Source organism: Camponotus floridanus, unplaced genomic scaffold (genome assembly GCF_003227725.1).
Source record: "Camponotus floridanus strain SB8 unplaced genomic scaffold, Cflo_v7.5 scaffold75, whole genome shotgun sequence".
Taxonomy (NCBI): Eukaryota; Metazoa; Arthropoda; class Insecta; order Hymenoptera; family Formicidae; genus Camponotus; species Camponotus floridanus.
The window spans coordinates 598,243-614,090 of record NW_020229844.1 but is presented as its reverse complement, the minus strand read 5'-3'; the positions used below and the strand labels follow the sequence as shown (position 1 = coordinate 614,090).

Sequence of the window (15,848 nt, the reverse complement as noted above, 5' to 3'; positions counted from 1 at the left end):
TCTTCAAATAGCAGTCTTGTATTTTAAAATTTTAGTTTATTGATTATTCCAAAATTATTCGTTGATAAATATACCGAAAAATAATCTGATCTCTTATTCTAACATGTATATAAGAACATATGTGAATATGACACATCTAAAATTATACAAGGTAACGAAAAGAGTTTGCTCAGAATACCGTTAGAAGTCAAAGGTCAGACGAGTTAATTTGTTTTACAGATGTGAGATTCCATTCACAATTATCGTTACTCTGTATTTGATTCGAGGATAAAAAAATTGTAATATATAAATTGAAATTATATACGTTTCAATTTGTAATTATAATTTATATAGTATACAAATACCGGGTGTATAATAAAAAAACGCGAGATATCTTTACTCTTTCTACCTTACCGTCAGGAGATATTGGTATATCATGAGAACCTTACATTCATCCCCCATCGATATCAACCATAACATATGGTGGTCGATGATATTTTCAATCACTGATAAATTTTTAGATGCAAATTATTTTAAAATCATTCTATAAAAATGCTTTAGAAAAAATTAATGTGGAAAATTTTAGGCTTCTATAACGTCGATGCGAACGAAAATTATCTGTCATTCATCTGTGTCTTCCCTCCTTATCTTTTCTGTGTATTCAGACCTTCAAGATTTGCTTCACTCGTGATATATGATAAGACACGTGTGAGAATGACGTGTCATAGTTGACAGAGCGCTTTGGTGATTCGTGCAAATGTATCCTAAGATACGCACGTCGCTTTTGATATCGCAAAAGTCGATTTCGCACGAATTTGCCTATTTCTTAAGCCGATTGGCGATTATGAATTATGCGATTATGCATTTTTCCTCGAAGAAATATTGAAGATCAAATTTATTGAAGAAATTTATTCAAGTGGAAGTATACAAGATCTGCATATTTATTTAATCCGTAATAAAATTTTATGTGAAATAGAGACCGTATAATTTAGTAGAAGCTTACCTTGTGGAACATTTTTGAATTTGTGTCGCATATTTCCTTGATTAAATAATTGATATCTCGCAATGTTTAGCATCTGCGCGATACTTTGTTTCTCAACGCTTGAATAAATTTTAGAATCACTTATAAATTACACATCACTAGTACGCAATTTTTGAAAACTATTAATATATAATTTGCCGTCGATTAATACATTTGCAACGGAGCATGGAAATAATCGTCGTCCATCTACAACCGTAGACTGATTTTATACGCAAAGTCGGCGTATTTATATATTTGGAGTAATCACGGTCTCATCGCTGTACAGTTAGGAATGCCAGTTAAACCTGCTGCCAGCTACATAAAACACGAGTAAATTAAAAAAAAGCGCAAATCGGGAACATTGAACATTTAAGGATGAACCGAAAGACTGAACGAGCTTATTTGAATATCGAATGCAATTTAATTTAATTCACAGTTTCCAAAAAATAAAACATTTTCTACACTGTAAAAAAATTTTTGTGTAAATTTACAACTATTATAGTGGGTAATATTGAGACCAACTATTAAAGGTGTACATTTACATACATATTAGTAAATTTACATTTCATAGATAAAATTATCTTAAATGGTACGTAAGCATCTTGTACTAATAAATTTACATGTTAGAAGTAGATTTCTAGAAATGTTTATGTAATAATACGTTTTGTATATGTATTTATACAATTTCACATATTAAATTTAATTTAAAATTACATACATAATTAATGTAACAATTACGCTATTTATAACGAAAATATAAATATATAAATATATAAATAAAAATATATAAAAGTTATAAAATATTTTAATGTCGCTAGTCAAATAATTAAAGGATCATTGAAATAATATAATCGACCAAACTAGCCAGAAAATTTTGTGCAGTTTACAAGATTATCGTCTATGCTTGTCTCCTGATCGGTATTAAAATTGTTCACGCTTTAATTCGAGAGCGTACTATGTATTCAAATCGTTAATTAATTAATTATAAATCTTTATTCCAGTATATACTTGATAAGGACCACAACTATATGGTCGAATCATCGTATTAATAAACAAAATTTTTTGGCTAGTTTGGTCGATTACATTATTTCAATGATCCTTAAAAATATATAAATTCATGTAGTTTTACAAAAATTAGTATTTTATTATAAAATTAATATTTTACTCTTTATTGTCAAGATTCGTTTATATTTGATAAGAAATTACAAGGTTAAAAGTAATTTTTAAATTTCATATAAATGTTACAAAAAATTGTACATTTACATAAAATCCAAAAATTACACTTTTAACCTTGTAATTTCTTATCAAATACGAATATTTATACAATAAAGAGTAAGAAAACTAATTTTTGTAAAAGTACATGAATTTATATGTATATTTCTATTATAAATAGCGTAATTGTTACACTGATTATATGTGTAATTTTACATTTTTTTACAATGTAGCCTATTTCCTCGACAAAATGATAAAAATTTTACTTAAATACATTTATTAATCATACAAGAACGATAAAACATTTAATTAAAATAGAGATTAATTAATTAAAATTAAGGTGGGGCCGAAGATACTCTTTCAAATATTACCATTATGAGTTTCTGATAGCAATTCATGTTCCGGCCACGCAATGATTATTATACATCTTGGATAAAAGTACCAATAGCTGATGAAAATTAAGTATCTCTGGACACGCATACTGTCGAGGATTACGTGGCTGCGAGAAATAACGCGTGACCCCGCCGGGAAGATTTGACCGATACTCTCTCTGTCTTTCTCTCGGTCCAAAGAAAGACGTGCATAAAACAGTCCCGCCACGCATTTCTGGGTGGGGTGCGTGAAAGATGACCGATGCTCTAAATAGTAGTGGTGCTCTCACACCAGCGTGTCCTCCACTTGACAGGGCGAGTGCTTCTCCGAATCGAATTCTGAAACATCGTTAGCAGCCAAATAATCGGGCCGTGAATGCCTCGTTGATGACGTCCGTTATGATACAAATATGACGGCTCCCCTGACAAATATCGTTCGAGAAAGCGCGATTATGAGGGATGTCGCTCGTAAATTCCTACAGGGTTGATCAGAAAAGTTCGAGAAGTGAAAATCGTGACAAAATTCAGTTTCGATCAAACTTTATTCAATGAAATAAATTGTAAAGTGATTAATATGGAAATATATTTATATAACTTATGCGAGAAGGTATTTTTTAAAATTAATAAATCATACTAATCGCTACAGTTAATATAATAATAATATAATATAATAATAATATGTTAATATAATAATAATATATATAATAATAATAAAAAATTAAAATTAATCAAAGTGGTTGGATAACAATCAAAATAAAATAAAGATAGGAAGGCGAAACCACTGCGCTTGAGGTTTTAATTCAATGAGAAAAAGTGTAATAAAAACAGAATTAAAAATTTTTATCAATATAGATCTGGTTCGTACTTATCTTATAACAGGAGAACTAATTTATTTAATCATTGATTCCTACACAGAAAAAAAATAAGTGTCGAATCAAAACTTACTTAAACTAACGCGTTCATTGTTTCGTATATACGCAACAATTTATAATCTTCTTAGGAGAATTTAATAAGTTTAAATTTCAACAATATTACAATCTTATTTTAATATTGTAATTGTCATCTCAAGAATATATAATTATTTAATTCTACTTTAAGAAGATTATAATCTTTGATTTAAAAATGTAATTTTCTATCTAATTTTCTTTTCCACTCAAGAAAATTAAATCTTAAATCATAAGAATATATTTCTTTTGATTGAACTATATAAAATGGCTTCATTCAAGTAAGCGATTATTCAAGCAATTATATTTTTCTTTAATTTACGCAATATAATCTCATTTCAAGATTTCCATGTTAAAACTAAATATCTTTTCAAAACAAGAATGTTCTTTTTTTCTGTGTACGAATCAATTTATAATTTTATTTTAATAAATTAAATTAGAAAACATTTTCTCAATTGATGAATATTGATAAAGGGGTTTTTTAAAATTTTTCATAAAAAAAGATTTTGACCGGTTTTTATATCTGAGAGGTATAGCATTTTTCCAACCCTGCTTTTTACACCTTATTAAGGATAGAATTGACATTTGATGTATTGCGCTTTTTCGTTCATATAATTTTAAAAATGCAAATGGCATTTAAGGATGTTTCTATTTTCAAAATATTGAGAGAGAATTTAATAAAAATTGTACAGAATGTCTTTACATATGTTTAGAATCTTCAGTACAATTTTTCAATCGATTCACTAAAGCGTTCACAAGTTATAAGGATTTTAATTTGCATCGAATTAACATGTGTTCTTATGGGAAACGTATAATCGCGTCGATTCAAATGACAAAAACACATGGAAATAATATTCAGAATTTGTTTAAAATTTACAAAAGTTTAGATACAGGTGAAATATTTGGTCAAATAATATTATACAAATACTAACTGGTTAAGAAGATATTAAATATAATTCAATGAAGTTAGCCATGTATCTGTCAAGGCGAAATTCTCTGCCAAAAGCAAATCATTTCGATTAACAAAATTCGGAATATTTCAGCAAAAACGCAATAAATATTAAAAAATACATCTCTAATATTGCACACAATTTCTTACTCCAAAAGTAGATATTCGTCAATATTAATTTTCGTCAATATTACTTTTTGCTAGGATCGTACAAAACATCCTTAAATAATGTCACCTGTATTTTGAAGCTGCAGTTGATAAACGAAATAGTTAATTGCATTCTCGCATTGAAAAAATGGTATCCTCAACATAAGAATATGTCACTTATCTTTAGTATATATTCTAAAGATAAGTGGCATATTCTTAAGTCGAGAAAACCATTTTTTCAGTGCGGGTGTAAAATTGCACATTTTTACAATTCCAAGTCGCGGGGTCGTCCGGACGTTCCTGGCTTTCTCTCAATCGGGCGAAAATAACATCCTCCCGACCTGGAGGAGGAGGAGGAAAGAACATACGTGAGACGGCGAGACTTCCGCGCTCGTATATAACCCCTGCCGATCCGTGACCTGCCTTACTGCCTCCTTCAACGTGTAGCTATTCTCCTCGGCGTCGCACGTTTCTCACCCTCCGTCTTGCACTCTCCATCTCCCCACCCTCTCTCGCTTTTCTCCCTCCTCTCTTCATCGAACCGGGTTCCTTCGCAGGAGTGAGCAAGCAGGATCGTGATCGGGGAGCCGACCGATGGGTCGCCGAGGGAGCGGGCGAGGAGGTTTCAGATACGACGGAGGTGAGGTGGTGGGGTGTGAGGCCCGTTTCTTGGATCTCTCTTTCTCTCCCCGTCCCTCTCTCTCTCTCCCCCCGCGACCGGGGGAGAGAGCCAACCGGGTGGGCGGCAGTTGTCCAGGCGTCGGCAGTCTGCGTTTCGAGGCGACGTGGCTTGCACGCGGAGCGACACGCCGCGTCCTCTCCGATTCTCAGTGCGCTCTCCTCTCTGTCTGTCTGTCCTCTCGCCCTCTCTCTCTGTTCCGCGATCTGCCTCCTCTCTCTCTGCGTTCCTCTCGTCGCTGCCGCCTCCGTCCTTGCGCCTCTGACTCTCCGCCTCTCTCTCTTCTTTCTTATCCGTCCTCTTCTGATAGCGCGGTCCCTCCTTGTCGCTCCAGCACCTGGCTCGCGACTCTCCGCTCCGGATACTCGGCGACCAAGTCGCCGCTGTCGCCGTTTTCCTCGCGAGGCAATATATATATATATATATATATATATATATATATGTATATACATGTAGACATACGTGTGTACGTTGTTGGCGACAGAGGAATTCGCAGTGCCACGTTTCGGAGCAGCGCCCGGTCGTCGCGCGTGTGTCCAGGAGTAGTGAACTGTGCTCTCGCGCCGGAGGACAGCCTCGTTTCCTCGGCCCGGTGCTGCTGGTTCGCGGGTGTCAGTGACATTATTCTAGTCTAATAGGTATACGCGGGCTTGCGGAGCCACGACGGGATCCTCGCGACACCGTTTCTCGCGGGATCCGCGAATGTCACGATGTTTTTATCGCGCCAAACATGACGTTCGGTCGTTCGCGAGCTACCCGAGGCGCGAGGATTCCGATCGTAATCGACGAATATCGATGGATGTTTACGAAGAGAGCTCGCGAAACTGATGACTCGCGACTACGAGAGTCTTTCAAAATTAATTCCGGGGAGATTAAGCGTGAGAGATGTTATTTATTCGTGATATTGGTGAAGGCGCTGATGCAATTCTCGTGTGATGAAATTGAAATTTGCCGAGATATTAGACCTTCGATCGATTTTAATCTCCAATTTATCTATCGATACTTGGCGAGGTACACGCTGTGCTATCGAAATATTTATCCGAAGCATCCTGAACAACGGCCAGGCGTCTGTTTGAGTCATACGCCTCGTAATCGCGGCAGTTCCAACACTCTCTTCCCTCCTTTTCTCTCTTTTTCTCTCTCTCTTGCGCGATCGATATGTTGATATTAATGGGTGCTACACCCTTTCTTTCTCTCCTATTCGCGTCCTTTTCGCTCGTTTATCATTATCGCTCGCGCGTGTTCGATGTATCTGTGTTATCGGTATCGAATATTTCATTGACATCCAAGTCGTGATGTAGATTTTTCATTTTTGCATTTTTGTGTACATTTTATACGTGATGCCTTACATTTATTTTTTTTTAGGTGAGGGATTTTTTTTTAAATTTGCAACGCACACTAGAATTCTATATCTGACAATTTTAAATTTATTACACTTTATTTTTGTGGAAATTTTATTCACAAAAATTTGTCAAGTTTTATTTAGGCATGATTTAAAAAATCCCGATTCTACAAGTTTGCCAGGAAACTTAATAACGTTTTAAATGTGTAGGTGCACAGATATATAATTCTGCTAAATTACTACTGGAGAATCGAAATTATTACTCAATAATCATCGTCATATGATATATCGTCGACTATCAGTTGAGCGCTGCATGTTTATCTGTTATTATCGATATCGCGTAAGCCGGATAAATACGATACCGCACAAAGTAAAAAAACACAGGTAATTTGCCTAGTCTGCTTAATGATGATGCAAATACGGTGCTCGTAGATAACACGAGGAGAATACTTATTGTTAGTCATCGGCAAAAACATTTGCTATTATTTTGTTTTAGTTCAAGAGATTTTCGTCGAGTCGCATTGTTTTAGAGCTTTCAACCGACGACAAATCATTGTATCGAAAATAGATAGCGCGTGACAGAAGAAAGTGGTTTTTATCGAGCACCGATTATGTAATAGATACCGAGAGTGAGGAGCAACAAGTCAAGTCGCACGGCAAAACTGGTCGAGACGCAGATATAACGTGCGTTTACTCACGCACACGCGTCGTCACGACTTCTTAATTTGGTTAGATCGCGAAACTTTTACTCGAATTGGCGCTGCTCGGGTCATTAATTGTCGTTAATTTACGCGAAAAATTTACTCGAAGTATATGAATAAAATCTGGATTTTTCTCGCGCGATTCTTATTAAGTTATTGCTCGACGGAGTGTCTACTTCCTGAGAAAATATTAAAAAACTTGGAATTCTTATTTTTGTACTTGGAAAAAAATCAAGGAATTTTATTGAGACTTTGGGAATTTTTGAAAGATCTCCTCTGATAATTTTTTTGCTCGTATATTGCAATCAGCTGATAAGCCAAATTTTGTGAATTATGTATATTTCTGTTTATATATTTCCAAAGTCTTAATAAAATATTGAATATGCAAAACATATTCTTTATTTTAATTGTTAATGATAAAAATAAAAATGTTATGAAAGTTAAAAATTTTTATCTTGACAAAAACTCTTCAGATTTTTTTCAGTACATTTGATAAATCGCGCTTGAAACTTAAGTAGCTTTATACTTTTTTTGTATGAATAAAGAGTATTAAAAAAAGCGTACAATAAAAAAATTTGTTTTAAGTAATTTCATAAAAAAATCTTAAAATATTTTTAAATTCTTTTACAAGACTTGAATAGACACTCTGCTTGAGGCACTTGATATGATAAAAAAGTAATTAATAAAGTTTACAACATACATAATACAACAACTAAGGATATAAATTATTTGTTTCATATTTAACGGTAAAAAAAAGCTAATACAATTGATTAGTAACTTATTTTTTGCACGAATATTTAAGAGAAATGATTAATTAATTTATTTTGACGTTCCTTTACATAAGATTACAGTCGTTTTCTGTAGATTTGTTCGTATCTTAACACACACATATGGCACAAAACCATATAAGGGAATCGTTTGCAATTATCAGTATTATTCATTTTTTTTGTAATGGAATTACTCATCGCTAAACCGCATTCTCTTTCGTCGGTATTTTGAGCGATTCGCTTTTCCTTTCTACTTGTTATTCTACCTGCAACCAAATCACTTTTTCATCGCGCCACGACGCTTTCAGTCGAATGCAAATTACCGTAAATGACTCTCGTGAGCGATTGTGTTCGACGAGATGAAATCATTCTCGGTTGTTTTCTCGGCTCCCCTTTGCCATGTGAACGTGAACTCATCGTCCCCTCGTATAAACGATATTCCAGTGAAGAACAGCATCGCTGAAAGACGATTCGCAGCATCTGGACTGCTAAATGTCCTTGTACGGTTAATTTACCGAGACGAATTCGCGCGATCGAAATCACTGGTAAACATTTCGAGAGGTGCGACTCGATTGTGGGCGGACTCGTCTAAGCAAATATACGTGTGGGATCTGTGCTCCGTTTTGGGCCGAATAATATGTATCCTCGAACCGGTCCCTTTCTCTCGAAACTAAATTCGGCCGAGTCTAAACGAGTTTTCCATTCTTGGTAGCGGCAGCAGGTAGAATTCACTTTTCATTATGAGATAAGAATCTCGTCAGTTTTGGCAGCGAAAGCGAGTCTAAGGAATCTCACCGACAAGTCGAGAGTTAGATGCAAAAATATGGGTTAAGAATAAAGTTTTCTTATATTTAAAAAAAATGATATTAATTTAAATATGTAAATATAAATATTAATTTCGATTAAAAGCAATATATTTTTTATCAACAAGATACTATTCTTTCATTTTCTTGATACACTTGGTACTCTAAAAACAAAAAAAAGTTAAGGATGTTTTGTACCTATTTTTAAAATATTGAGAATTTAATGAAAATTGTACAGAATGTCTTTACATATGTTTAGAATCTTCAGTACAATTTTTAAATCAATTCACTAAAGCGTTCACAAGTTATAAGGATTTTAATTTGCTCCGAACATGTGTTCTTATGGGAAACGTATAACCACGTCGATTCAAATGAAAAAAAACACATGGAAATAATATTCCGAATTTGTTTAAAATTTGCAAATGTTTAGATACAGAGAAAATATTTGGTCAAATAATATTATACAAGTACTAACTGGTTCAGAAGATATTAAATATAATTCAATGAAGTTAGCCATGTATCTGTCACAAGGCGAAATTCTCTGCCAAAAGTGAATCATTTCGATTAACAAAATTCGGAATATTTCAGTAAAAACGCAATAAATATTAAAAAATACATCTCTAATATTGCACACAATTTCTTACTCAAAATACACCAAAAGTAGATATTCGTCAATATTAATTTTCGTCAATATTACTTTTTGCTGGGATCGTACAAAACATCCTTACACAGAAAAAAATTTAATTGCTTGAATAATTGCTTACTTGAATGAAGCCATTTTATATAGTTCAATCGAGAAAAATATATTCTCATGATTTAAGATTTAATTTTCTTGAATGAAAAGAAAACAATGTCAGGTAGAAAATAACATTTTTAATCAAAGATTTATTTTCTTAGAATAGAATTAAATAATTATATATTCTTGAGGTGACAATTACAATATTAAAATAAGACGATAGTATTGTTGAAATTTAAAATTATTAAATTCTTCTAAGAAGATTAGTAATTGTTGCGTATATACGAAACAATGAACGCGTTAGTTTAATAGTATAAATTTTGATTTGACACTTCTTTTTTTTCTGTGTAAGAATAGAATTTTTTTACACTGAAAAAAATGTCTGGAAATGTGTAAAGAAAAATATTAATTTTGATTAAGGGCAATATATTTTCAATCAATATTATACTATCCGTTCTTTCATATTTTACAGTCACCTTTTCTTTGTACACTTGTCTACTGGTAGCTCGGGGTAGGAATAAACGTGATTCCGTCTCCCCATGCTGCTTTACGTTGGCGGCGATTGCATTGTAATCGAACAAGGTGCATGTTCGACTCATATCGACGTAAATTACGCCTCCGCGGGCTCCGCGGAAACTCGCAACCTGCTCTTGGTAAGAGCTCGTGACATCCGTGCGAACACTTCGGTATCGTTATCTCGCGTTAACCCACGTAGCTCGCGGCTCGCACGGCCTTTTAAGGGCCGATCGAAGGTCTTCCCTACACTGTTCCACATTCTTCTCATTAGAGACTATTTCTAAATCGAACTGACAATTGGAGTGAAATCGGTCCCCCTTGATTTATGACGGTAATGAAACTTTATTCGCGTTTCATCGTAAAAATCATCAGGAAGCGACGTGGTTATTCTCCGACACTCTTCCGCCTACCTGGCTTTAAAATCGATCCTCGATTTCTCATTACCTTAATCGTCCTCGTTTACGAGTGTGTGAAGTTGGCACCTCTATTTTTTAGTTTTTAGTTGAAAAAAACATACTTTGAATATCAGTGATATTTTGGAAATCGCGAGTTCTGATTGTAAACGTTAAAGTTCTAAATTATATTCCTTAAGCCAAATATTTTCGCGCAAATCGCATGCCTCTAGCTATTATAGTTTCCGAAATATCGATTTTTTTAAATTAACTAACTTTTATGAAAAATTTGAAAAATCACGAAATCATTCTTTTTCATAAAAATCGATTTTTCATAAAAGTTAATTAATTTTAAAAAATCGATATCTCGGAAACTATAGGAACATGCGGTTTGCGCGAGAATACTTGTCTTATCGAATGCTCAGAACTCTAACATTTGTGGCCAGAACTCGTGATTTTTCAAATTTTTCATAAAAGATACTTATAATTATTAATTTTAAAAAATCGATATTTCGGAAATTCATTATCATAACGGACAGAACTATTTTTAAAAGTGATCGAGAACTCTCTCTTTTGTTCTAAATAATTCAGAACTCTTAACAGAACTATTGTATCGTGACATAGGGATGCCAACTTCACACACCCCTCGTTTACGAGGCACGAGTAGCCAACGCCCTTTCGAGGTAGCCATAATCGAGCGTGCTACGAAAAATACCCGGGATTGTTGCGATCACATGTGAGGGGAAAATGCGCGATACGAGAGATGTCAAAGTCTCACGATAGACTACGCGCTTTTTGTAATCGACGCGAGACGCGCGCGACTCGATTAACCGCGACGGGCCTCGGAGAGGAGGTCCCCTTCAAGGTTGATCGCGGGAGCCCACCTCGCAGGACCCCGAGAGTAGTGGGCCGAGATCGACTATGGACCCGTTATGCGACTTGGCGCAAGAATGCCGCCGAGCCGGCCTCTGTAGAACCCGCGCGTGCCTTTTCCTCTCTTTCGCCGGCCTCCTACTTGCGCTCGCAAGGATGTTCGCGGATCCTTCCCTCCGGAGGATTTCGATGAAGCCGAAAATTAATTCGGAAAAGTCCAACGAGTAGGAAAAATTATAAGTCTCGGACTTTTGATAGAATAAACTAGCAAAAATTATAAAATTGATAAAAGTATTATATAACACTGAAGCACATTTATATAATTATGCAACACGAATTTTATTTTGATTAACAAACAATCGTATTAATTACTACAGTTTAAAAATAGGAATAGTCTTTTTTAATTTAAATTGATATGAAATGCACTTTTAAAATAAAATTTCTGGTTTTTTTAATAAGAAAAATGTAACATAATTAAAAAAATTTTTATCAATATATAATACACCTGATTTTTTTGCGTTTATCATTCAATGTCTTGTAATAAAATTAATTTATTTGCTAATCGATTTCTAATTTATTTTGGGTAACTTAAATTAGAAATTACATTTTCAATTTTTTTATTGATGAATAAAATCAATAAAAAAATTTTCTATTTAGTTTAATTTAATTTTTAATAGAAAAGACTAGTCCTTGTCGATTTTTCCTGGAAAATATCGGAAATATTTTCCGAAATATGAGGAATTTTGCCAGAAAATCATTTCTAATACATCTTGTGATATTTAATCGCGAAGCTGTTAATGTCACAATTTATTTGCAAAGAATCGAACATGCGAAGAGAGAAAGAGAGAGAAAGAAAGAGATGTTATCTCTCTAGTTATTCCAATATTCCTTTGCAATGTCGTTGCGGTTTTGCTCCGTCATTTAACGGGTTCGTTGTTCGTTCCTCGTTAATATCCCGCGGTTATATTTACACTATGCACGCGACGTAAGATACATCGGAGATATTAATGTGCGCCCCTTTAAGTAGAGATCAAATAAACAGATCCAAATACAATCACGAAGTGAGTACCGACAAATGTCAGTAATAGAAGCATTATTTAATTAATAATTTTATAAAAATATTTCTATACAGAATTTTATATAATTTTTTTTGTATTTCTTTATATAAAAATACAAAAAAAATATATAAAATTCTGTATAAAAATATTTTTGTATAAAATTCTATATAAAAGAATTTTATATAGAATTTTATACAGAATTTTATATAAAAAAATCTAAAACAAATTAAAAAATTAATAATTAATAAATAAAAAATTACAAAAATATTATTAACTGACATTCATTCATTTGTGATCGTTCGTGTTGGTTCTGCTGCATTCGACTTTGAACCGGAATTTTTCGCGTACGATGCAGTGATGGTGCTTCTTATATTAACGGATTTTTTTACGGCCTTTATGCATCCGCGTTTTCGGCATACCTTTTATACGCTCGCGATGTATGACGCGCGTTCTGCAAGCAGGCTATGCTCATATAAGGCACACGAGGATGCGAGAGAGCGACGTTTTCTCAGAACGCATGATTCAGCACCCAGCGACATTAAGAGCCGTCGTCGTTGCTGGTACGGCCATTCGGCGTTTAATGAATTAACAAGGGCTCGTCCATTAGGCGTGTCTCCCAACGCGTACGGGATCAATTAAAGTCCATGGGTCAACGAGCGGCGAAAGATGCATTCTCCTCGCTTCGAGGCTTTAAGTTTAAATTGAATTCGGAACACGAAGAGTACCGTTAGGTATTAAGGTGTCTATTCCCGGGAAAAGCGTGGAAAAGCCTGGAATTCTCAGGGATTTCTCTTGTACTTCGGAAAGTACGGAATCAGAGAATTCTCATGGAATTTTATTGGGACTCGGGGAATTTAAAAAATAATTCTTTTTTTCATAATTTTTTTGCTTTTATATTGTAAGTAGTTGGCAGTCTACTGATGAGCCAAGTTGTAAATTGTCTTTAAAATATATTATAAATATATATCTGGCTCTATAATAAATATTATATATTCAATGACTTACGTAAAATATTGAATATATATTTATAATTTTTAATAATAGAAAAGTAAAAATGTTTTGCAAATGAAAAGTGTGTGTTTATCTCATGAGAGATGTCTCATGTCAAAATTTTACCTTAGTCGCATCAAAGTTGCATCAAAAAATTTTCAAGATGTTTTCTTTATTTAAAATTTTAAACAAAAATGCCTGGATCAAAGAATCTTTTAACAAGATCCGAATAGATACCTTGATTAGATTTTCCGAATATTTTCTTATTAAAAATTTTGACTAAAAATACCTGGATCGAGGAATTTTTTTATGATCCAAATAGACACTCGGTTAGACTTCAAATTCAGAAATGAAGAAATGAACTCAAGTTTCACATTTGCAAAAATGATAAATGATGAATAATTGCTTTCGCCTCGAGTTTCCAAAGACTCGTTTGCCTAAAGATGCTTCCTTACGCTCGTTATTTAACGATATCGATGATTTTTTGGCGGAGTCGGTATTTCGGTGCGACGACCACGTGTCGAAAGAATGGTCTCATCTAAGCGCGTGGCGTCGCTCTGTTTTCTTTCCGTTTCTAATTTCGTGCAAGGGACAAGAGCAAGACACGACCGGCTCTCCTGCTCGTGCGTATATATACGTGGGTTCGATTGCACGAGTGCGGCGACATGCATCCACGACTGCAGCGCGAGTGCAGTGATCGACCGACCGTCGTGCCGATCTTTCGCATCGTTATCGCGACGATGCACCACTCGTATTTCGCGTGCCCGTTTTTCTATTAATTTTTCTTTTAATTCTCTGTTCTCTCGTTTTTTTCCTTGACATTTTTTCCTCGCGGGAAAAGAGAGAGCGTAAAGATGGCGACGTGTCTATTACCGAACGGTGGTCGAGCGCGTCTAGTCAGCCTTCGCGAAGCCGGCGAATTGGTCCATGACGACCCTTTCTGACACGCAACGACCACGACGCGGGGCACCCACGTACCCGTTCGCCGTTTACCATATGCGGAGAGTTCGATCTCGCGGTTAGGCGCGCTTCCATCGTCCTCTTAAGCCAGCCGATGCCAGGCGTGTGCGTCGGCGCTCAGTCTCCACGCGCCTCGCGAAACGTCAGTTCGTAAGGTTCGTCCGATCCGACCGTTCGATTTCGCCTTCCGTTCGATCCCGCGAGTTGCGACCGGTAGGTTTCTAGGTTCGGTGTCGGCATTTTTAGTGCTAACGAGTCGAAAAAAAAAAAACAATATCGTATCCAATAAAAGTCGAGCATTTAAATCGGGAATGATTGGCGAGGAAGATTGATGATTTTTAGAATTTTTTTGAAAGAATATTGAATCTTTTTGATATCTGACATATTTTTATTGATGTTTATAAAATAATAATATGTCAATATTTTTAAATTTCTTGGATATATTTTTTTTAATATTAAATCTCTGCGCATAGCGTGTTCAGAAATGCATAATTAGATGATGTAACATGCTACTTCTCGTATAATTCTAATTTCATTAGAGCAAATTGCAAAATAACAAAGTAGCAGTGTTGTGTCGTTTTAAAATTAAATATTTGAATTTTGTTAAATCTTTTTCATTTCTTCAAAGTCAAAAATATTAAATGTTAATCTTTTTAATTTTCAATTAGTATCGTCATTTTTGAACTTGCTACAAAAAAATTAAATATCCAAGTTTTAAAACTACTGACATATTATTTAAATATCAATAAAAATAAATGTTGTAAAAAATTCCTAAGAATTATCAATTATTTTTCAGACTGCTAAAGTAGATTAGGCTCTTAAACAATACACATTTTTCTCGCTTTTTTTCGCCAAATCTGTCATTCTTATAAATTCTGATTTATTCCTTGGATCTTATATAAAACTATGCAATTATAATTTGCTATTAAAATCCGAGTGAATAAATGAGATGGTATGAAATGAATCACAAATTAATCATACTTAATCGCGTTACGTTTTGCCGCCATTGTTGCGGTTAGTGGTTTGATTCCTATTTTGGTCTTTAACTTAATATGCTGGATCGATTACAAATTTGATGGACGCGCGTAGAATCATAATGGTACCTAATAGTCGGGTGTAACCATGATCGACTTTCCAAGTTTCTTAAGCGTGCATCAAGGCCGTTGAATTCTAATCTAACACGAATATATCGATTAATCATCCCTTCCACTCCTACGTCGCCCCATTTCTCTTTGTTTCCGTTGCCTTTCGACAGTTTCCTGCATTTTTTTCGCGACGATTCGACTGGAAAAAAGATTTAAAAATCATAAAAAGATCGTAAAAAGATTTTTTAATGATTTTTTAAAAATTGTCGACCTCTCTTCGTAAAGTCATTTATCAAACTTCTCTCAACTGAACGTCTCATTCG

General features: G+C 34.4%; 1 protein-coding gene across 32 annotated transcripts in view; it reads left to right on the top strand.

Moving 5' to 3' along the window:
* LOC105256527 (microtubule-actin cross-linking factor 1) overlaps nucleotides 1-15,848 on the top strand; it is a 129,288-nt gene that overhangs the window by 13,030 nt on the left and 100,410 nt on the right. For 16 of the 32 annotated variants that reach the window (XM_011266508.3, XM_011266506.3, XM_011266496.3 and 13 more), the window contains exon 1: nucleotides 5,778-5,940. The exons of 10 other annotated variants lie outside the window; for them this stretch is intronic. The gene's annotated coding sequence lies outside the window, so the exon portion shown is untranslated. Of the gene's footprint in view, nucleotides 1-5,776; nucleotides 5,941-15,848 lie in introns of those variants that run through there. 6 more of the 32 variants (XM_011266511.3, XM_011266512.3, XM_011266509.3 and 3 more) reach the window with 2 other exon arrangements.